Here is a 26,273-nt window from a genome sequence, read left to right on the forward strand (position 1 = left end):
GTTTTAAACAGCATTCAAATTCTTTTATTTTTTGCATTAAGTTGGTGTCTATGTTTAATTTATGTTGATTATAAAAATGTATACCTAACGTTTTTGCCCCATCAGATGTCCAAATAAATATGTTTTGTATGCTGTATTTGATGTTAGAGTTTTAGATGATGTTAGTGATCCGATTCGCATAACTGTAGATTTTGATGCGTTGAGGTTTAGTCCTAATATTTTTCTGAAATTTTTAAGAGTTTGAAATAATATTTCAAATGAATTAGGCAAACAATCATTAAAAAAAAGTTGCATCATCTGCAAAGAAGGTCTGTTTTATTTCGGCCCCATGTATCTTTATCCCTTTTATATTATTGTTGTTATTTATGTAGTTTGACAGTAATTCTAAACATATAATAAAGAGCGACGAAGACAGAGGACAACCTAGACGAACACCTTTTTCTATTTTAAAATTCCTAAAAAGATGGCCATTATTAATAATGACACTATTTATATCATTATAAAATACCTTAATCCACTTAATTATGTGTTGCCCGAAATTTAGATGATTAAGACATTTTACTATAAAGAGATAGTTAAAACTATCGAATGCCTTTTCAAAATCTGCAAAAAAATAGAAGCCCTGGTTTATTATGATTCTATAGATATTCAATAACATCGAAAATTAACCTAACGTTTTAACCAATATATCTGTTTATCATGAAACCTGTTTGATCAAAACGTATTATAAGTGGCAGAACGTTTTTTATACGGTTTGCAATTGCTTTCGTTGCGATTTTGTAATCTATATTCAACAAACTTATTGGTCGCCAATTTGAAATATATTCAAGGATTTTATCTGATTTAGGAATAAGAGTTATAAAACCTTCTTTTTGTAAGGCAGTAAGTTTACAATGTTCAAAAGAGTAATTTATTGATTTAATGTAGTGTTCTTTCAAGGTGGACAAAAATATTTTAAAGAATTCAACGGTCAGTCCGTCAGAGCCTGGACTTTTATTGTTAGCCATTTCTAATAAAGCACATCCACACTCATAATTATTTAATTTTCCTTCACATTGAGATTTATGTTCTTCACTGAGTTTAGTTATTGGCACCTGAAAGAAATCAGAATGGTCGTCTCGTTCATTAGTTTTTTTATAAAGTGGTTCATAATATGCTGCTTCTGCTTCTAGTATTTTATCTTTTTCTTTTAATATTTTTTCATTTTGAATCGTTTTTTTCTCAGCCTTCCTTTTTTCTAAGTTGGCAAAATATTTATAATTTGTTTCATTTCCTTCTATTTGTATAGCTTACGATCTTAAAATATATCCATTAACTTTTTTTTTCATAAAGTCGTTCTAATTCTTCTTTTTTGTTTTGATTATTTGTATTATTTCATCTGTCAAGTCAGAAGAGTTATTTTTCATTAAGTCCTCTTCTAGATGTTTGATTTCTGAAATTAATATTTCTTCGTTGTTTTTTGTTGTTATATTTTTTGATGAACAATAGCGTATTGTTTCATTGCGAATATTACTTTTTATAAGCTCCCACATTGTATTTGGATTGCAATTTTCATTTAATGATGTTATGTCATCTATACATTGTTTTTATTTTGTTTTGATATTCAGTGTCTAAAAGGATTGAATTGTTAATTTTGAAATAACCAGAACCTTTTCCTAATAATAAGGTGTCTACACTTAATTGAACTAGAAAATGATCTGTTTTAAACGAAGGTTTAATATTACATTTTGATAAAATGTTACATAGATTTTTAGATATTAAGAAAAAGTCAAGTCTACTAAAAATTCGTGATTTACAATTAGAGTGCCAAGTGAACTGTCTTTTTTCTGGATTCTTTATTCTCCAGATGTCACATAGATCATATGTGTCGATCAAATCGTTTAAATATTTTCTGCGTTGTAAATGTATTCTAAAATTGCCATTCTTTTTGTCCAGTTCTGCATCTAAGTTAGTGTTGAAGTCCCCGCCTATGATACAGTTTTTATCGCTGTTCGAAAACAGGTGTTCGTTTAATTAAAAAAAAAATTATAAATCATCTTTATTTGGCCCGTAAATATTTATAAGGGTGATTTTTATATTTTGAATTTTGATATCTGCAGTTATTTATCCTCCGATTATGATTTCATTGAAATTCGATTGTTCTAGATCACTATTTGGGTGTAGAAATATTCCTACGCCTTCGCTGTTGGTTTTGCTGCCACTATAAACAAATCGACCAGGCCAGTCATGCTTCCACAGCTCAAAATTGTGTTTTGTTAAATGTGTCTCTTGTAACATAAAAATGGAGTAATTTAGACCTCGCAGCCATTCAAATACTTGGTTTCTTTTCACTTTATTTCCTAAACCTCTAGCATTTAATTTTAATATTGCAGTTTCCATTTGCTCCTTAAAAAGCCCATTTTAGTCAATAGTTTCATTTGATTTTGTTCGTGAGTCGTTATTTACTGCAATGCTACGCAGAATCTTAACAAGGTAGGAAATGCTTGATAAAATATGATGCCTTAAAACAAGACACAACTTAAATTCGATATAGGCTTAACACAACAATATTCTAAACATTTGATATGATAATGGTTTTCAAGATCTCAAGGAAAGGCGATTATAATTTCACAGATGATTGTCAACAACACGATCTAAACATATTCATTAAAATATTGACGTTTCATAACATCGGCTGTTGATTAAAAACAGTGTGCCTTTTAGTAGCCACAAGACACAATTAGACATCACAAAACGTTAGTTTGATGCATGCGAAATTGTTAGATTATTATGATGACAACGAAAATGACAACGAAAAAACGCGCACAAACTTTTTGAAATTATATCTCGTGTTTGTTTAATTAATCGTAATTTTGTGAAGTCTTTCTAAACAAACAGTAATACTGACCATTTTGCATGCTCTTAATTATCCATTGTATGCATCTTGTGGTAAAAAAGGAAGTTATGAAGCATAGAAAACGCGAAACGATTTAATAATTTGGAGAGCTCTTTGGTTAATGTTATAGTTTGTGACTTTACAAAGATAGATCATATAAGGTACAAAAAACATTCACCATATACTATATAAGCACGGATTGCCCAGTGGTTTAAGCGCTAGACATTTACTCCAAGTGTCAGTGGTTTGGCCCAGTTGTGGAGAACTTTCTTCTTTTCAATGTATACATTTCTCAATTTAAAGAATGTATTGACAAATTTTAAAAAATTCCCAAATCTGTGAAAAGGCCTTGTTTAGATGCAAACATAGTAAGCTTGTTATACTTTCTTTGCGAGATTTCAATCTGTTTTAAGGTCGATCACAAAAACGAACACGGGCTTAGTTAACAGTGACCAATGTTGACTCATTGTTATGTTAACTGCACATATCTAGAAACGTTCAACATAGCTCCTTATGAAAATAACTATAAAGGGTTCAATACCTAACCAACCGATCGGACGCGTGCAAAGTAAAGTACATAAGTTTTTGAAATATCGTTTAGATCGCAAAAACACAATGACGTTATAAGTTTTCTTCATGTTAAGATTTATTGACGAGGATGTAATGGCAAAGGAAGAAAGTTTAGAATTAATAGAAATAGAGATTTAAATGGCCACAAAAGAACCTACGTAATCAGGTGATCAACAAGCTTTGATCTCTGAGACATTAATTACTGAGAATAATATTTTGTGTGAGATCGCTGATATCGGCTTCAATTTTATAAGAAAGGGCTACATAAACGAAACAGCACACATATTATTTATTATATGATGATACATACCATGAATTATAAGACGATGAGCCTTGACAAAAATCACACAGGCTGCTATTTGTTAGTTTACATTTCATAAGAAACTTATTTGTTGGAATGAATCTATTCGTTGACTTAAATGGAAATGTATCTATTGTTCTCAAGTTGAGGTTTTTATTTAAATTAAGGCATGCATTCCATTTCCTTTCCTATACTGTTGTCGATATTCATTTGTGATTGTAACTGTATATTGTAGGGAGTTTTGTTTACCTGTTTTGAGTTTTCTATCATATCAACAAAAGTTTTCTCTGATATAGTCAATGCATTAATTCCTTACGTATACGATATTGATTTATATTATTTTGGTATAGCAGAAATTAGTGAGTAGAAGTTTAAAAATTCATGAGAGTCAATGTTCTATAAAATATTTTAACTCATCAAATGTATAATAAGTATCTTTTTGATAGTTTTACAACTGACCGATAGTTTTTATACCATTATTTACCTTTATACATTTATTATTAAATATTACTTGTTTACATATGGGAGAACTTTTTTAAACATTATATTGGTTCTTAATACTTTGCCAGGATGTAAGTACATCTTTTCAGAACACATTATTTTTACTTACATTTTGTATTATAGAATCATCTAGATTGCTTTCAAATATAAGACAGTTACCGAATTTGTTTAGTTTTTTCCAATAGAGTTTTTCATTTACCTTTATTATTTTTATCTAGATATCGTTTTACCCAGCTCGCTTTATTGTCATTTATAAAACAATCAATATCCGCAAGTTTAATGCCACCATTTTCATAATTTTGTGTTAGACGTTTCCTTTTAATTTTACTTGGCTTATTGTCCCATATGAATTCAAATGTTTCTGTTTTTAATCCTTCTATTAATTTTTTAGTTGGCTTAAGGAGAACAGAAAAGGGGTAAATTATTTTTGGTAGCGCAAACGTTTTTATTACTGTGACCTTCCCCAAAAGAGTGAGTTTCCTATGTTGCCATTGTTTTAAACAGCATTCAAATTCTTTAATTTTTTGCATTAAGTTGGTGTCTATGTTTAATTTATGTTGATTATAAAAATGTATACCTAACGTTTTTGCCCCATCAGATGTCCAAATAAATATGTTTTCTATGCTGTATTTGATGTTAGAGTTTTAGATGATGTTAGTGATCCGATTCGCATAACTGTAGATTTTGATGCGTTGAGGTTTAGTCCTAATATTTTTCTGAAATTTTTAAGAGTTTGAAATAATATTTCAAATGAATTAGGCAAACAATCATTAAAAAAAGTTGCATCATCTGCAAAGAAGGTCTGTTTTATTTCGGCCCCATGTATCTTTATCCCTTTTATATTATTGTTGTTATTTATGTAGTTTGACAGTAATTCTAAACATATAATAAAGAGCGACGAAGACAGAGGACAACCTAGACGAACACCTTTTTCTATTTTAAAATTCCTAAAAAGATGGCCATTATTAATAATGACACTATTTAAATCATTATAAAATACCTTAATCCACTTAATTATGTGTGGCCCGAAATTTAGATGATTAAGACATTTTACTATAAAGAGATGGTTAAAACTATCGAATGCCTTTTCAAAATCTGCAAAAAAATAGAAGCCCAGGTTTATTATGATTCTCTAGATATTCAATAACATCGAAATTTAACCTAACGTTTTCACCAATATATCTGTTTATCATGAAACCTGTTTGATCAAAACGTATTATAAGTGGCAGAACGTTTTTTATACGGTTTGCAATTGCTTTCGTTGCGATTTTGTAATCTATATTCAACAAACTTATTGGTCGTCAATTTGAAATATAATCAAGGTTTTTATCTGATTTAGGAATAAGAGTTATAAAACCTTATTTTTGTAAGGCAGTAAGTTTACAATGTTCAAAAGAGTAATTTATTGATTTAATGTAGTGTTCTTTCAAGGTGGACAAAAATATTTTAAAGAATTCAACGGTCAGTCCGTCAGAGCCTGGACTTTTATTGTTAGCCATTTCTAATAAAGCACATCCACACTCATAATTATTTAATTTTCCTTCACATTGAGATTTATGTTCTTCACTGAGTTTAGTTATTGGCACCTGAAAGAAATCAGAATGGTCGTCTCGTTCATTAGTTTTTTTATAAAGTGGTTCATAATATGCTGCTTCTGCTTCTAGTATTTTATCTTCTTCTTTTAATATTTTTTTCATTTTGAATCGTTTTTTTCTCAGCCTTCCTTTTTTCTAAGTTGGCAAAATATTTATAATTTGTTTAATTTCCTTCTATTTGTATAGCTTACGATCTTAAAATATATCCATTAACTTTTTTTTTCATAAAGTCGTTCTAATTCTTCTTTTTTGTTTTGATTATTTGTATTATTTCATCTGTCAAGTCAGAAGAGTTATTTTTCATTAAGTCCTCTTCTAGATGTTTGATTTCTGAAATTAATATTTCTTCGTTGTTTTTTGTTGTTATATTTTTTGATGAACAATAGCGTATTGTTTCATTGCGAATATTACTTTTTATAAGCTCCCACATTGTATTTGGATTGCAATTTTCATTTAATGATGTTATGTCATCTATACATTGTTTTTATTTTGTTTTGATATGAAGTGTCTAAAAGGATTGAATTGTTAATTTTGAAATAACCAGAACCTTTTCCTAATAATAAGGTGTCTACACTTAATTGAACTAGAAAATGATCTGTTTTAAACGAAGGTTTAATATTACATTTTGATATAATGTTACATAGATTTTTAGATATTAGGAAAAAGTCAAGTCTACTAAAAATTCGTGATTTACAATTAGAGTGCCAAGTGAACTGTCTTTTTTCTGGATTCTTTATTCTCCAGATGTCACATAGATCATATGTGTCGATCAAATCGTTTAAATATTTTCTGCGTTGTAAATGTATTCTAAAATTGCCATTCTTTTTGTCCAGTTCTGCATCTAAGTTAGTGTTGAAGTCCCCGCCTATGATACAGTTTTTATCGCTGTTCGAAAACAGGTGTTCGTTTAATAAAAAAAAAAATTATAAATCATCTTTATTTGGCCCGTAAATATTTATAAGGGTGATTTTTATATTTTGAATTTTGATATCTGCAGTTATTTATCCTCCGATTATGATTTCATTGAAATTCGATTGTTCTAGATCACTATTTGGGTGTAGAAATATTCCTACGCCTTCGCTGTTGGTTTTGCTGCCACTATAAACAAATCGACCAGGCCAGTCATGCTTCCACAGCTCAAAATTGTGTTTTGTTAAATGTGTCTCTTGTAACATAAAAATGGAGTAATTTAGCCCACGCAGCCATTCAAATACTTGGTTTCTTTTCACTTTATTTCCTAAACCTCTAGCATTTAATTTTAATATTGCAGTTTTATTTGCTCCTTAAAAAGCCCATTTTAGTCAATAGTTTCATTTGATTTTGTTCGTGAGTCGTTATTTACTGCAATGCTACGCAGAATCTTAACAAGGTAGGAAATGCTTGATAAAATATGATGCCTTAAAACAAGACACAACTTAAATTCGATATAGGCTTAACACAACAATATTCTAAACATTTGATATGATAATGGTTTTCAAGATCTCAAGGAAAGGCGATTATAATTTCACAGATGATTGTCAACAACACGATCTAAACATATTCATTAAAATATTGACGTTTCATAACATCGGCTGTTGATTAAAAACAGTTTGCCTTTTAGTAGCCACAAGACACAATTAGACATCACAAAACGTTAGTTTGATGCATGCGAAATTGTTAGATTATTATGATGACAACGAAATGACAACGAAAAAACGCGCACAAATTTTTTGAAATTATATCTCGTGTTTGTTTAATTTATCGTAATTTTGTGAAGTCTTTCTAAACAAACAGTAATACTGACCATTTTGCATGCTCTTAATTATCCATTGTATGCATCTTGTGGTAAAAAAGGAAGTTATGAAGCATAGAAAACGCGAAACGATTTAATAATTTGGAGAGCTCTTTGGTTAATGTTATAGTTTGTGACTTTACAAAGATTGATCATATAAGGTACAAAAAACATTCACCATATACTATATAAGCACGGATTGCCCAGTGGTTTAAGCGCTAGACATTTACTCCAAGTGTCAGTGGTTTGGCCAAGTTGTGGAGAACTTTCTTCTTTTCAATGTATACATTTCTCAATTTAAAGAATGTATTGACAAATTTTAAAAAATTCCCAAATCTGTGAAAAGGCCTTGTTTAGATGCAAACATAGTAAGCTTGTTATACTTTCTTTGCGAGATTTCAATCTGTTTTAAGGTCGATCACAAAAACGAACACGGGCTTAGTTAACAGTGACCAATGTTGACTCATTGTTATGTTAACTGCACATATCTAGAAACGTTCAACATAGCTCCTTATGAAAATAACTATAAAGGGTTCAATACCTAACCAACCGATCGGACGCGTGCAAAGTAAAGTACATAAGTTTTTGAAATATCGTTTAGATCGCAAAAACACAATGACGTTATAAGTTTTCTTCATGTTAAGATTTATTGACGAGGATGTAATGGCAAAGGAATAAAGTTCAGAATTAATAGAAATAGAGATTTAAATGGCCACACAAGAACCTACGTAATCAGGTGATCAACAAGCTTTGATCTCTGAGACATTAATTACTGAGAATAATATTTTGCGTGAGATCGCTGATATCGGCTTCAATTTTATAAGAAAGGGCTACATAAACGAAACAGCACACATATTATTTATTATATGATGATACATACCATGAATTATAAGACGATGAGCCTTGACAAAAATCACACAGGCTGCTATTTGTTAGTTTACATTTCATAAGAAACTTATTTGTTGGAATGAATCTATTGTTGACTTAAATGGAAATGTATATATTGTTCTCAAGTTGAGGTTTTTATTTAAATTAAGGCATGCATTCCATTTCCTTTCTATACTGTTGTCGATATTCATTTGTGATTGTAACTGTATATTGTAGGGAGTTTTGTTTACCTGTTTTGAGTTTTCTATCATATCAACAAAAGTTTTCTCTGATATAGTCAATGCATTAATTCCTTACGTATACGATATTGATTTATATTATTTTGGTATAGCAGAAATTAGTGAGTAGAAGTTTAAAAATTCATGAGAGTCAATGTTCTATAAAATATTTTAACTCATCAAATGTATAATAAGTATCTTTTTGATAGTTTTACAACTGACCGATAGTTTTTATACCATTATTTACCTTTATACATTTATTATTAAATATTACTTGTTTACATATGGGAGAACTTTTTTAAACATTATATTGGTTCTTAATACTTTGCCAGGATGTAAGTACATCTTTTCAGAACACATTATTTTTACTTACATTTTGTATTATAGAATCATCTAGATTGCTTTCAAATATAAGACAGTTACCGAATTTGTTTAGTTTTTTCCAATAGAGTTTTTCATTTACCTTTATTATTTTTATCTAGATATCGTTTTACCCAGCTCGCTTTATTGTCATTTATAAAACAATCAATATCCGCAAGTTTAATGCCACCATTTTCATAATTTTGTGTTAGACGTTTCCTTTTAATTTTAGTTGGCTTATTGTCCCATATGAATTCAAATGTTTCTGTTTTTAATCCTTCTATTAATTTTTTAGTTGGCTTAAGGAGAACAGAAAAGGGGTAAATTATTTTTGGTAGCGCAAACGTTTTTATTACTGTGACCTTCCCCAAAAGAGTGAGTTTCCTATGTTGCCATTGTTTTAAACAGCATTCAAATTCTTTAATTTTTTGCATTAAGTTGGTGTCTATGTTTAATTTATGTTGATTATAAAAATGTATACCTAACGTGTTTGCCCCATCAGATGTCCAAATAAATATGTTTTCTATGCTGTATTTGATGTTAGAGTTTTAGATGATGTTAGTGATCCGATTCGCATAACTGTAGATTTTGATGCGTTGAGGTTTAGTCCTAATATTTTTCTGAAATTTTTAAGAGTTTGAAATAATATTTCAAATGAATTAGGCAAACAATCATTAAAAAAAGTTGCATCATCTGCAAAGAAGGTCTGTTTTATTTCGGCCCCATGTATCTTTATCCCTTTTATATTATTGTTGTTATTTATGTAGTTTGACAGTAATTCTAAACATATAATAAAGAGCGACGAAGACAGAGGACAACCTAGACGAACACCTTTTTCTATTTTAAAATTCCTAAAAAGATGGCCATTATTAATAATGACACTATTTAAATCATTATAAAATACCTTAATCCACTTAATTATGTGTGGCCCGAAATTTAGATGATTAAGACATTTTACTATAAAGAGATGGTTAAAACTATCGAATGCCTTTTCAAAATCTGCAAAAAAATAGAAGCCCAGGTTTATTATGATTCTCTAGATATTCAATAACATCGAAAATTAACCTAACGTTTTCACCAATATATCTGTTTATCATGAAACCTGTTTGATCAAAACGTATTATAAGTGGCAGAACGTTTTTTATACGGTTTGCAATTGCTTTCGTTGCGATTTTGTAATCTATATTCAACAAACTTATTGGTCGCCAATTTGAAATATAATCAAGGTTTTTATCTGATTTAGGAATAAGAGTTATAAAACCTTCTTTTTGTAAGGCAGTAAGTTTACAATGTTCAAAAGAGTAATTTATTGATTTAATGTAGTGTTCTTTCAAGGTGGACAAAAATATTTTAAAGAATTCAACGGTCAGTCCGTCAGAGCCTGGACTTTTATTGTTAGCCATTTCTAATAAAGCACATCCACACTCATAATTATTTAATTTTCCTTCACATTGAGATTTATGTTCTTCACTGAGTTTAGTTATTGGCACCTGAAAGAAATCAGAATGGTCGTCTCGTTCATTAGTTTTTTTATAAAGTGGTTCATAATATGCTGCTTCTGCTTCTAGTATTTTATCTTCTTCTTTTAATATTTTTTTCATTTTGAATCGTTTTTTTCTCAGACTTCCTTTTTTCTAAGTTGGCAAAATATTTATAATTTGTTTCATTTCCTTCTATTTGTATAGCTTACGATCTTAAAATATATCCATTAACTTTTTTTTTCATAAAGTCGTTCTAATTCTTCTTTTTTGTTTTGATTATTTGTATTATTTCATCTGTCAAGTCAGAAGAGTTATTTTTCATTAAGTCCTCTTCTAGATGTTTGATTTCTGAAATTAATATTCCTTCGTTGTTTTTTGTTGTTATATTTTTTGATGAACAATAGCGTATTGTTTCATTGCGAATATTACTTTTTATAAGCTCCCACATTGTATTTGGATTGCAATTTTCATTTAATGATGTTATGTCATCTATACATTGTTTTTATTTTGTTTTGATATTCAGTGTCTAAAAGGATTGAATTGTTAATTTTGAAATAACCAGAACCTTTTCCTAATAATAAGGTGTCTACACTTAATTGAACTAGAAAATGATCTGTTTTAAACGAAGGTTTAATATTACATTTTGATATAATGTTAAATAGATTTTTAGATATTAAGAAAAAGTCAAGTCTACTAAAAATTCGTGATTTACAATTAGAGTGCCAAGTGAACTGTCTTTTTTCTGGATTCTTTATTCTCCAGATGTCACATAGATCATATGTGTCGATCAAATCGTTTAAGTATTTTCTGCGTTGTAAATGTATTCTAAAATTGCCATTCTTTTTGTCCAGTTCTGCATCTAAGTTAGTGTTGAAGTCCCCGCCTATGATACAGTTTTTATCGCTGTTCGAAAACAGGTGTTCGTTTAATTAAAAAAAAATTATAAATCATCTTTATTTGGCCCGTAAATATTTATAAGGGTGATTTTTATATTTTGAATTTTGATATCTGCAGTTATTTATCCTCCGATTATGATTTCATTGAAATTCGATTGTTCTAGATCACTATTTGGGTGTAGAAATATTCCTACGCCTTCGCTGTTGGTTTTGCTGCCACTATAAACAAATCGACCAGGCCAGTCATGCTTCCACAGCTCAAAATTGTGTTTTGTTAAATGTGTCTCTTGTAACATAAAAATGGAGTAATTTAGCCCACGCAGCCATTCAAATACTTGGTTTCTTTTCACTTTATTTCCTAAACCTCTAGCATTTAATTTTAATATTGCAGTTTCCATTTGCTCCTTAAAAAGCCCATTTTAGTCAATAGTTTCATTTGATTTTGTTCGTGAGTCGTTATTTACTGCAATGCTACGCAGAATCTTAACAAGGTAGGAAATGCTTGATAAAATATGATGCCTTAAAACAAGACACAACTTAAATTCGATATAGGCTTAACACAACAATATTCTAAACATTTGATATGATAATGGTTTTCAAGATCTCAAGGAAAGGCGATTATAATTTCACAGATGATTGTCAACAACACGATCTAAACATATTCATTAAAATATTGACGTTTCATAACATCGGCTGTTGATTAAAAACAGTGTGCCTTTTAGTAGCCACAAGACACAATTAGACATCACAAAACGTTAGTTTGATGCATGCGAAATTGTTAGATTATTATGATGACAACGAAAATGACAACGAAAAAACGCGCACAAATTTTTTGAAATTATATCTCGTGTTTGTTTAATTTATCGTAATTTTGTGAAGTCTTTCTAAACAAACAGTAATACTGACCATTTTGCATGCTCTTAATTATCCATTGTATGCATCTTGTGGTAAAAAAGGAAGTTATGAAGCATAGAAAAAGCGAAACGATTTAATAATTTGGAGAGCTCTTTGGTTAATGTTATAGTTTGTGACTTTACAAAGATTGATCATATAAGGTACAAAAAACATTCACCATATACTATATAAGCACGGATTGCCCAGTGGTTTAAGCGCTAGACATTTACTCCAAGTGTCAGTGGTTTGGCCAAGTTGTGGAGAACTTTCTTCTTTTCAATGTATACATTTCTCAATTTAAAGAATGTATTGACAAATTTTAAAAAATTCCCAAATCTGTGAAAAGGCCTTGTTTAGATGCAAACATAGTAAGCTTGTTATACTTTCTTTGCGAGATTTCAATCTGTTTTAAGGTCGATCACAAAAACGAACACGGGCTTAGTTAACAGTGACCAATGTTGACTCATTGTTAAGTTAACTGCACATATCTAGAAACGTTCAACATAGCTCCTTATGAAAATAACTATAAAGGGTTCAATACCTAACCAACCGATCGGACGCGTGCAAAGTAAAGTACATAAGTTTTTGAAATATCGTTTAGATCGCAAAAACACAATGACGTTATAAGTTTTCTTCATGTTAAGATTTATTGACGATGATGTAATGGCAAAGGAATAAAGTTCAGAATTAATAGAAATAGAGATTTAAATGGCCACACAAGAACCTACGTAATCAGGTGATCAACAAGCTTTGATCTCTGAGACATTAATTACTGAGAATAATATTTTGCGTGAGATCGCTGATATCGGCTTCAATTTTATAAGAAAGGGCTACATAAACGAAACAGCACACATATTATTTATTATATGATGATACATATCATGAATTATAAGACGATGAGCCTTGACAAAAATCACACAGGCTGCTATTTGTTAGTTTACATTTCATAAGAAACTTATTTGTTGGAATGAATCTATTGTTGACTTAAATGGAAATGTATATATTGTTCTCAAGTTGAGGTTTTGATTTAAATTAAGGCATGCATTCCATTTCCTTTCTATACTGTTGTCGATATTCATTTGTGATTGTAACTGTATATTGTAGGGAGTTTTGTTTACCTGTTTTGAGTTTTCTATCAAATCATCAAAAGTTTTCTCTGATATAGTCAATGCATTAATTCCTTACGTATACGATATTGATTTATATTATTTTGGTATAGCAGAAATTAGTGAGTAGAAGTTTAAAAATTCATGAGAGTCAATGTTCTATAAAATATTTTAACTCATCAAATGTATAATAAGTATCTTTTTGATAGTTTTACAACTGACCGATAGTTTTTATACCATTATTTACCTTTATACATTTATTATTAAATATTACTTGTTTACATATGGGAGAACTTTTTGAAACATTATATTGGTTCTTAATACTTTGCCAGGATGTAAGTACATCTTTTCAGAACACATTATTTTTACTTACATTTTGTATTATAGAATCATCTAGATTGCTTTCAAATATAAGACAGTTACCGAATTTGTTTAGTTTTTTCCAATAGAGTTTTTCATTTACCTTTATTATTTTTATCTAGATATCGTTTTACCCAGCTCGCTTTATTGTCATTTATAAAACAATCAATATCCGTAAGTTTAATGCCACCATTTTCATAATTTTGTGTTAGACGTTTCCTTTAATTTTACTTGGCTTATTGTCCCATATGAATTCAAATGTTTCTGTTTTTAATCCTTCTATTAATTTTTTAGTTGGCTTAGGGAGAACAGAAAAAGGGGAAATTATTTTTGGTAGCGCAAACGTTTTTATTACTGTGACCTTCCCCAAAAGAGTGAGTTTCCTATGTTTCCATTGTTTTAAACAGCATTCAAATTCTTTAATTTTTTGCATTAAGTTGGTGTCTATGTTTAATTTATGTTGATTATAAAAATGTATACCTAACGTTTTTGCCCCATCAGATGTCCAAATAAATTTGTTTTCTACGCTGTATTTGATGTTAGAGTTTTAGATGATGTTAGTGATCCGATTCGCATAACTGTAGATTTTGATGCGTTGAGGTTTAGTCCTAATATTTTTCTGAAATTTTTAAGAGTTTGAAATAATATTTCAAATGAATTAGGCAAACAATCATTAAAAAAAGTTGCATCATCTGCAAAGAAGGTCTGTTTTATTTCGGCCCCATGTATCTTTATCCCTTTTATATTATTGTTGTTATTTATGTAGTTTGACAGTAATTCTAAACATATAATAAAGAGCGACGAAGACAGAGGACAACCTAGACGAACACCTTTTTCTATTTTAAAATTCCTAAAAAGATGGCCATTATTAATAAAGACACTATTTAAATCATTATAAAATACCTTAATCCACTTAATTATGTGTGGCCCGAAATTTAGATGATTAAGACATTTTACTATAAAGAGATGGTTAAAACTATCGAATGCCTTTTCAAAATCTGCAAAAAAATAGAAGCCCAGGTCTATTATGATTCTCTAGATATTCAATAACATCGAAAATTAACCTAACGTTTTCACCAATATATCTGTTTATCATGAAACCTGTTTGATCAAAACGTATTATAAGTGGCAGAACGTTTTTTATACGGTTTGCAATTGCTTTCGTTGCGATTTTGTAATCTATATTAAACAAACTTATTGGTCGCCAATTTGAAATATAATCAAGGTTTTTATCTGATTTAGGAATAAGAGTTATAAAACCTTCTTTTTGTAAGGCAGTAAGTTTACAATGTTCAAAAGAGTAATTTATTGATTTAATGTAGTGTTCTTTCAAGGTGGACAAAAATATTTTAAAGAATTCAACGGTCAGTCCGTCAGAGCCCGGACTTTTATTGTTAGCCATTTCTAATAAAGCACATCCACACTCATACTTATTTAATTTTCCTTCACATTGAGATTTATGTTCTTCACTGAGTTTAGTTATTGGCACCTGAAAGAAATCAGAATGGTCGTCTCGTTCATTAGTTTTTTTATAAAGTGGTTCATAATATGCTGCTTCTGCTTCTAGTATTTTATCTTTTTCTTTTAATATTTTTTCATTTTGAATCGTTTTTTTCTCAGCCTTCCTTTTTTCTAAGTTGGCAAAATATTTATAATTTGTTTCATTTCCTTTTATTTGTATAGCTTACGATCTTAAAATATATCCATTAACTTTTTTTTTCATAAAGTCGTTCTAATTCTTCTTTTTTGTTTTGATTATTTGTATTATTTCATCTGTCAAGTCAGAAGAGTTATTTTTCATTAAGTCCTCTTCTAGATGTTTGATTTCTGAAATTAATATTTCTTCGTTGTTTTTTGTTGTTATATTTTTTGATGAACAATAGCGTATTGTTTCATTGCGAATATTACTTTTTATAAGCTCCCACATTGTATTTAGATTGCAATTTTCATTTAATGATGTTATGTCATCTATACGTTTTTATTTTGTTTTGATATTCAGTGTCTAAAAGGATTGAATTGTTAATTTTGAAATAACCAGAACCTTTTTCTAATAATAAGGTGTCTACACTTAATTGAACTAGAAAATGATCTGTTTTAAACGAAGGTTTAATATTACATTTTGATATAATGTTACATAGATTTTTAGATATTAAGAAAAAGAAAAGTCTACTAAAAATTCGTGATTTACAATTAGAGTGCCAAGTGAACTGTCTTTTTTCTGGATTCTTTATTCTCCAGATGTCACATAGATCATATGTGTCGATCAAATCGTTTAAATATTTTCTGCGTTGTAAATGTATTCTAAAATTGCCATTCTTTTTGTCCAGTTCTGCATCTAAGTTAGTGTTGAAGTCCCCGCCTATGATACAGGATTTATCGCTGTTCGAAAAAAGGTGTTCGTTTAATTAAACAAATTTTTTATAAATCATCTTTATTTGGCCCGTAAATATTTATAAGGGTGATTTTTATATTTTGAATTTTGATATCTGCAGTTATTTATCCTCCGATTATGATTTCATTGAAATTCGATTGTTCTAGATCACTATTTGGGTGTAGAAATATTCCTACGCCTTCGCTGTTGGTTTTGCTGCCACTATAAACAAATCGACCAGGCCAGTCATGCTTCCACAGCTCAAAATTGTGTTTTGTTAAATGTGTCTCTTGTAACATAAAAATGGAGTAATTTAGACCTCGCAGCCATTCAAATACTTGGTTTCTTTTCACTTTATTTCCTAAACCTCTAGCATTTAATTTTAATATTGCAGTTTCCATTTGCTCCTTAAAAAGCCCATTTTAGTCAATAGTTTCATTTGATTTTGTTCGTGAGTCGTTATTTACTGCAATGCTACGCAGAATCTTAACAAGGTAGGAAATGCTTGATAAAATATGATGCCTTAAAACAAGACACAACTTAAATTCGATATAGGCTTAACACAACAATATTCTAAACATTTGATATGATAATGGTTTTCAAGATCTCAAGGAAAGGCGATTATAATTTCACAGATGATTGTCAACAACACGATCTAAACATATTCATTAAAATATTGACGTTTCATAACATCGGCTGTTGATTAAAAACAGTGTGCCTTTTAGTAGCCACAAGACACAATTAGACATCACAAAACGTTAGTTTGATGCATGCGAAATTGTTAGATTATTATGATGACAACGAAAATGACAACGAAAAAACGCGCACAAATTTTTTGAAATTATATCTCGTGTTTGTTTAATTAATCGTAATTTTGTGAAGTCTTTCTAAACAAACAGTAATACTGACCATTTTGCATGCTCTTAATTATCCATTGTATGCATCTTGTGGTAAAAAAGGAAGTTATGAAGCATAGAAAACGCGAAACGATTTAATAATTTGGAGAGCTCTTTGGTTAATGTTATAGTTTGTGACTTTACAAAGATTGATCATTTAAGGTACAAAAAACATTTACCATATACTATATAAGCACGGATTGCCCAGTGGTTTAAGCGCTAGACATTTACTCCAAGTGTCAGTGGTTTGGCCCAGTTGTGGAGAACTTTTTTCTTTTTAATGTATACATTTCTCAATTTAAAGAATGTATTGACAAATTTTAAAAAATTCCCAAATCTGTGAAAAGGCCTTGTTTAGATGCAAACATAGTAAGCTTGTTATACTTTCTTTGCGAGATTTCAATCTGTTTTAATGTCGATCACAAAAACGAACACGGGCTTAGTTAACAGTGACCAATGTTGACTCAATGTTATGTTAAATGCACATATCTAGAAACGTTCAACATAGCTCCTTATGAAAATAACTATAAAGGGTTCAATACCTAACCAACCGATCGGACGCGTGCAAAGTAAAGTACATAAGTTTTTGAAATATCGTTTAGATCGCAAAAACACAATGACGTTATAAGTTTTCTTCATGTTAAGATTTATTGACGAGGATGTAATGGCAAAGGAAGAAAGTTCAGAATTAATAGAAATAGAGATTTAAATGGCCACAAAAGAACCTACGTAATCAGGTGATCAACAAGCTTTGATCTCTGAGACATTAATTACTGAGAATAATATTTTGTGTGAGATCGCTGATATCGGCTTCAATTTTATAAGAAAGGGCTACATAAACGAAACAGCACACATATTATTTATTATATGATGATACATACCATGAATTATAAGACGATGAGCCTAGCAGAAACTCCCATTAAAAAGTACCTCTTCGAAAAGTATATGGCAAATCCAGTACATGCACAAAACTTAAAAACTGTTGATAAATAAGCGATAGCCAAAGATGTTTAACGGAATACAATATTGCATTAAACAGTTTTTACAAAAACAAAGTCGTAGTAAAAAAATATGTTTTCATCTATTCATTTTGTAATGTATTCATTTCTTTTTTATATAAACATCCATTCCGGTAGACCACACTTCACACCTTAATGTGCGCATAAATTGTACAGGTTTATGAGTAAATTCTTTTGTAAAATTATGCACAGATTCTATAGACCACAATCATGGCAAGTACTTCGATACTCACCTTATTCACAGCGGTTAACAAACGGGTTCTGACGCAATAAATCTTGCGAAGTGCATCTGTGTATATGTGAATGCATATTGAGTTCTGAAAAAGTGCCCGGTATGTTTTTTTTTATTTTTAAATTGCTTTGATTCCATAAACGTTCTTATAATGCTTCACAAAAAGGTTTTATGGCATTGCCAATGAATTATACCGTTCTGAAAAGAAGGTTCCACACTCATGTATACGGATAACCAATGGACAGATTGGTTCACGATGTTCAAACAATAAGACGCTATTCATCATATGTTTTCCCAACCTTATAAAAAAGTATACGACCTTGAAATGGAATTTGACATCGGAAACCAACGGTATCAACCTTGTTATCTTCCGATGATTTTGTGAGCATGTCAAATTTGAACAAAGCCGTTGAAATAAGATTGCTCCGATTATGCAAAAGTGCTTCGACCGAAAAAGAATCCCACAGAAAACCATAAATACTACTAAAATTCTTTATTATTCAAATACTCGTCGACAAGTGAATTATATTGTTTAAGAAAACGTTGTTAATTATTTATGTCTTTATTCTTAGAGAAGCTTTGTGTAACGCATTAATGCAAAATGTTTGCAGCGATGATGTTTTATTTGTACAATTCGTAATTCCGTATAAGATGCTTACAGTTAATGTGTATCCACATTCAAAATACGATTTTAAGTACCACAAATAAAAAAAGTCGTAGTCAAAAAAAAAAGACCAAAACAAAGATTGGTGTATGGTATATGTATTTTGAACCGTATCGTTGATATCGGCCTGGTACAAACGTGCCTGATAAATCTTTCATTAGATAAGAAGGCGTTTATATTTGCAAATCTTTAAATGAACTGTAGCAGCATATTACTCGATATCGACGTTCAGTCTTTATTTCAGTAACATGAATTACGTTTAACACAGCAAATTATTCGAAACGAAAACAACTTAACACGCATTTTATAAATATTTAATTTCAACGGCGTATTACGTCATTGTCAATACGTATAACGTCATAGGATATAATTTATTCACATTAAACATGCACATGAATAGCTGTATGGAATAATATGTTATTATTTCTTTAACAAAGTGGGCTTTACGGTGTATTGAACACAAAAACGGCTTACTTCTCTATCTTTTTGTAATAAACACGACTCAACAAACATTGTCATATATTTTAATACGCCTTACCTGTAATGTTACAAAATGATCAGTAACCTCTGGTTCTTTTTCTTTAACATGTATGTTTCAATTGTGCTTGCCTTCATTTGCAGAGTATGACTACGTTTTTACCGTCTGCAAGGAAAGAATTAAGTTATCAACACAGTCATATTTCAACCATTGTTGTCTATGTTGGAGTTTTAGTTCATACGAGTATGGTATGAAAGTACTGAGGATGTATATCCCATACATCATCAGTTACTAAATGTGTAACGATTATATCTCAACCGACTACTCGATTACTCGGGATGTATGGAAATTACTCGTCGTGTATGGAAAATCCACCATGGGCACGTGACCGCTCTACGCCAATCGGATCAGGTAATTTTTATACGAGGTTAGATATATGTAGGTACTAGACTCTTGGTTACATTTAGTTGTTTAATTACCGGTAAATTACTTCACAACGAATCGAGTTTAGACAAAAACACAATATGATGATACTTTACTTTCTAAATGCCTTGCGTCGTAATTGCTAGGAAAATAATTACTGAAATGTTCTTTGCAAAATGTTTTGTCTAGAAGATGCTACGCCAATAAATTAATCGATTCGTTTGTCTTTATAGAAAGGTGTTAAATTATTTTATATGCATTGCAAACTGTTTATATTTAATATAATTATTATGTTGTTATTCGGTCCCTTCTATGATCGCTACACCTGTTTTAAAACAAATTATGCTGACAGGATAGAAAGTTGGGAGGTCTTAAGGTGTTGACTTTCAATTTGATAACTACTTTGGTTTCGTATTGCATTTGATTTCTTAAACTACGTTAATTTTTTATAAGAGGTCAGTGTACTGTTTCCGTATATTAGGTTATATAATAGGCTATATATCATCATAAATACATGTTGTTCAATTGTTCATGTCATATTATCTTCATAATATAATTCGATTAATCATGATTAATGCATCTATTTTAATACATCTATTCTTCTTAGTGCGTCGTATCTTATCGTTGTATCAATGTATACAAAAATAACGTATACGTGCAGGCTAATGCTAAACAAGGTTAAAAAAACGTCCACTATAATGCGTTTAATTCGTCTAGTTAATCATTAAGGCACGCGAATGCAGAGATGAATGCGGTGATGAAGATGTGCAAGTCTCTTGAGGAGCAATGGTGATAAAAGGCGTTTAAGTTTACAATGTTGATCATTGCACCATGCAAAACGTGTTATTCAGTTAATAAGCGGCATGCGTTATAAACAAATATCAAGAACGTGTTTTTTCTGGAAATCAGATGTTGAAACTAATAAATACCACAATACGAACACCGTATAATATTTGAGGGAATTCAATGCAAATTATGAGACATGATGTAAAACAGGAAAGAATGTGATTTATCATGTACGTGCTTCTCGCCATATATCTTCCAGATTTGATTGAATAAACAACAAGGCATAAATTGAGTTTTTGACAATTACGCCTAAAGAAACTCACACTCCTCAACAAATATGATTAACTGGTAGTACATTTTTCGTACTAGTAAAGGACGACGTTTTGCTTGGTATTATGTCAATACACATGGTTCCAATTGTGTGTTTTGTGTAACGTATAATCCAAACAAACAAGAACGTTTAAACAACATATTTGTTAATGTTAGAACACAACTACACTATTACAGGTGGTTTCATAACTCGTTCGTCGATTAACAGCCTGAAGCAAGTCTGCGTCATTATGTTCACTTTAATGCACTGATTAATAGGCCTGCTATAATATGGTTTATTAAACAATCCACCCAGAGGCCAAAAGCCCAAGTGGACAAAGCAAGCATACATGATACATACAAAATACACAGTTTATTATTATACCAAAATAAAGTTATGCAAAGTAATAAAATCGTTTGGTAACAACGATGCATACATGAATAATTATACATTACACAAATATAATACAACTTAAGCATTATAACGCTTGCCTACACTTATGGCGGTATTGTAAAGTCATGCGACTAAGGCATATATATACAACATTTCAATTACATATCAGCCGCGCCCTGTGAAAAGGGAGTTTAATGCATGTGCTTAAAGTGTCGTCCCAGATTAACATGTGCAGTACGCACAGGCTAATCAGGCTATTACAACAATTTACCTGAAGGTATCATATATGGTATCACCCTGTTTTTAATGCATCAGAGGTATTTTCAGTCGACTTCGGACTCTGTTAATTGTTCGAGAATGGTTTAATATCCGACACCAATCTAAAAGTTAAAACAAGAAAGCAGTGGGTTAAACGAACCATGAAGACTTTTAAGAATAAGTTAAGTGCACAAGTCGTTCAAATACTTATTTCACAGGTCAGCACATAAGGTAGTCGTCAAGACTCGGCGATTAACTTGTACATAAATTATGACATGCACACACATCATGTATTTCACATTTTCTTATGAAATACTTACTACTGGGACTAGCTTTATTGATTTCGTTTATTATTTTATAAGTAGCAGAAGTACCGTAAAATAAAAAGAAATGCATTGAGGTTATAATTTCAATGCATTTCGGTAGACTATTAAACACAATTCCAAATGTATGTAAAATAGTTTTCTTGTGATAAATAATTATGTATATATTGTAAATATTTTGTGTTTGTTGCAGAAGCCTGCCTTCACAAGTGAGCCCGTGTTACAGCAACTATATCATAATTGAACAAATAGTTTTTCGAATGTACATACTTATTTGCTACACAAGAAATAAACGTCTTAAACGTCTTAAAATAATGTACAATCTCAATTATCAACCGTTACATGAAATAAGGGTGATTGATGCAAACACTCATGTAGGTCCTTTACAAAATCACTACTCTACCATTGTTACATCTTACTTAAAACCTTATTCAAAATGTTCTCAATCTATAGAAAGTGATTCAATGTTTCATAACATCAGGGCATCGTCATGAAACAGATGAAAAATTACGCGGCGCTTTGATCTTACAAAACAGCCCTTGTTTTGCATTCTAACCATATTAACCCGCTGTGCTGCGTGCAATAATGCCTTTGCTATTTTTAAATAAATGTTTTAAGTTCAGTGAAAGGGTATTTCATAAAAAAATGTGAACATCGTGCCTTTTTATCAAAGCCATAATTATAAGCTAATGTGTGATGTTCATAGAAATGCTGAATTGATAAATTGTCGACTGATAAAACACATAACATTTAATAAAGGAAGACTTAAGATGCATTATGGTGCCATTAATATCTCAGAATTAATACATTGTTCAGCTTTTTTTAAATCCTGCTGTCAAGCATGATAAACGTACATGAAAATATTATGTCAACAAAGGACACACATATTTATATAATACGAATACCAGTTTAAGTATCGGATATAATTTGTGTAAGTATGAACTACATTAGTGATTTCGCCGTTATAAATACATTTATTCGCTATTGTTAAATCTGGATGATATAATTATATATTAATGATCGGTTAACAAATGTATGTGACACTTTGGTTCGTGTTAAGTGTACGCATTTTACACTTATATAAAACAAATCACAAAGCGAAATAAACAAAAAACTTTTGTTTTAACAGCATGGTGGTATAGGGCGTTTTATTTAATTATATTCGTATTATACATCGGTTATGATAAACGATGTTTTGTTAATGTATGACATATAACATTCAGGATTTTATTTAAACAATCGCAAATCGGATAATGTTTAGTGATCAATAGGAAATTTTAAGCAAGAAAGAAATGTGTTATATCTGAGCGAAATGAGAGATAATCAATTATGTGAATGTTTTGTACCGAAATTTTCAATATTTAGACTAATTTACCCGTCTATCACGTGTGTCAAAGTGCGTGTATACACACTTATGTTTCTACATGCAATTAGATGATGAAGTAGCAGAGTGGGGATGACCGAAATACATATAAGACAATAAGTAAATGATACGTTGCATTTGCTTATGCCAAGTACAGTATAACGCGAATATGATCATAAGCACCAGTCCAATTATAGATTCTGATAAGATTGCCTAAAATGTATATCGATACTTGCTAGAATATTGCAATTATGTTTAAGTTTAGCTGTAACGTTTGTTAAAACTGCAACTATTAAAAAGTGAGTCGTTATTATTATAGCTTGATTAAACGAAATTTGACTTAGGTAAAAAAAGGCAGATAATTGAACTTGAATGTAAATTAAGAAAGAGAGAAATAAATACGATTCGTGTGAATTATTTTTCACTTTTCTGTTCATTAAATTACAATGAACTAAAATTTATATTCATAAAATAAGTAATATAGCCTAAGGATTTAACATACGTTTTTCAGAATAAATCCCTAGTAAGCAATTGTGCATACACATTATTAATAATGTAACCAAATGTGAGGTTACGGGATACTCTCCGTACCACCTTATGTTTGGCAGGACACCACGGCTCGCCATTGACGCTGTACTGGGCATTCTAGGTCAACGTGTTGGCGGAGCCTCGATATCTGAATATATGCGACAACTTGAGCTACATTTAGCCGACGCATACAAATACGCCAACCGATGCGCTCTAGAAAATGCTAATAAGGCTAAACAACGCTACGACATCAGGGTACAGGAGGCGAAATTACTTCCGGGGGACAGGGGTCTACTTCGGAATAACGGAATAAAGGGAAAATACAAACTGAGTGATACATGGTCTTCTGACGTTTACGTTATATTAGATCAGCCTAATTTAAGTTTTCCCGTATTTCGCATTCAAAAGGAAAACGGCGATGTTTGGCATTAAAACCGTCCACCGGAATCATCTGTTGCCGTGTTCCTTCTTACCGATACAGGAAATGCAGCGTGTTTCGTCGCCTGAGGTTTCCGACGAGTCCTCCACGGATGTGGATGAACGCACAGGGAACACGAGTTCCGACAGCCAGCAGTCGGAAGTGGAAACAGATACACGACGCTCCAAACGGAAGGAGATACCACGGCGCCGCAGCCAACGTCAGACCCGTCGGCCGGCGTGGTTTACATCCCGGGAGTATAAATTGTGATCGGTGTCTTTATGTATTTGCAATAATTATTAATTACAGTGACACCATAAATTTAACATGTGTGGAATTGTATTGGAAAGATACACAGCTGTTAACATTCACTTCTGAGTATTAAAATACAAATTATTGTATTATGTTTTTCTTTGTCAAATTGTCATTGTTTTCAAATTGAAAATAAACAGTTGCAAACGAAAACGGTTATATTGTTGATTGTCATTATATTTTAACAACGATGCTTTCATAGATATTTTTATCTCGAGATTAATCAAACCTCGCTTTACAAGCGGTGTTTGAATTTTAATAATGTCGAGGACGACATTTTCTTAGAGAGGGGAAATGTGTTATAGACGTATTTCAATAGTCGTTGTTGTAAATATATTTATTTCATAAATATATTTATTCTGAATGATATTGAAGTAAATTATGTTTAAAAGGAACCTTTGCTTTCATTGTTTAATGATTGGGCAGAGTATATTTTAACTGTAAATAGGATTAGTAGCGTTCTTTTGTAGTGTTTGATTAGTTTTCAGTATGTAGAGACTGAGTGTAGAAAGTTGAACTCTTTTTACTAACACTTTTCGGCTTGTCACGCATGCGTTTATTCACTCAACCGAATCCGTGTGCATGAATGACTATTTCAACTGCCATTCTTTGCATACGATTCATGATAATAAGATGTATATTTATGATTAACATCGTAAATATAATATATGTAGGTAAATATGCATTTTATATATCTTTTATATTCATGTCTGTCGGTTGTATTATTGTATTTATTTTGTTTTAATAGTTGCATTTGTGTATTAATTCTGTTGGTATCTTACCGTCGGAACACATCATTTTACATATAATTGAAATGTATACTTATTATAAGAAAATGTCATTCTTTGTATACGATTCATGATATTAAGATGTATATTTATGATTAACATCGTAAATATAATATATTTAGAAACCCAAACGTGTTGTTCGAAGAAAGAACCCTAAACGCCCAAACGGCAACACAACCATCCTTTGAGAAAATGCAGACAATGTCGCGCTGTCTGACGTTCGGAAAAGTTTTTTCTCATCCTGACACAATAAATAGCATTTACTCGGGGATGTTTGCAGTAGAAAAATAGCCATAATTAAGTGTCTTTATCGTGTTATCATGTAATAATAAGTACTTGGTCTTTGTATCAATATGTTTTAATGTGTTCCCACCCGGCCAATGCAATTAATTTCGTTTTCTTCATAAAACACGGTATATTACAAATACTCAATAATATAATGTTATTAATTTGTTGAATTCATATTAGCTTTGTTATTGAGCTGAACACAGCTGTATTGGTCTGAGGCCGCAGGCCGAAGGACAATATGGCTGTCTAAAGTTCAATAACAAAACCAATATGAATTCAACTAATTTATGATAATTTTATTAATTAAATTCATAATATTATTCAGCTAGAAAAGCTTGAATTTCATTTTCGAATTATTGGTTTTTGCTATTAAATGAAGTATGAAGTTTTGAAAAAAAGCAAATTTCTGTTCAAGTTAAGAAAAAAATATGTACAGACGAACTCGAATGCATCTATGTGCACATACTAAAACCAATCTTTGGTGAAAATGCAAATTATGTACTGCAACATCGACTGGAGTCTGAAACAATGCAGCAGTAGGAAAGCAAAAACAACACAAAGTGGATTATAAATAACAAAAATAGTAAAAATCAACATATTAATCGAA

Source organism: Dreissena polymorpha, chromosome 4 (assembly GCF_020536995.1).
Source record: "Dreissena polymorpha isolate Duluth1 chromosome 4, UMN_Dpol_1.0, whole genome shotgun sequence".
Classification (NCBI taxonomy): Eukaryota; Metazoa; Mollusca; class Bivalvia; order Myida; family Dreissenidae; genus Dreissena; species Dreissena polymorpha.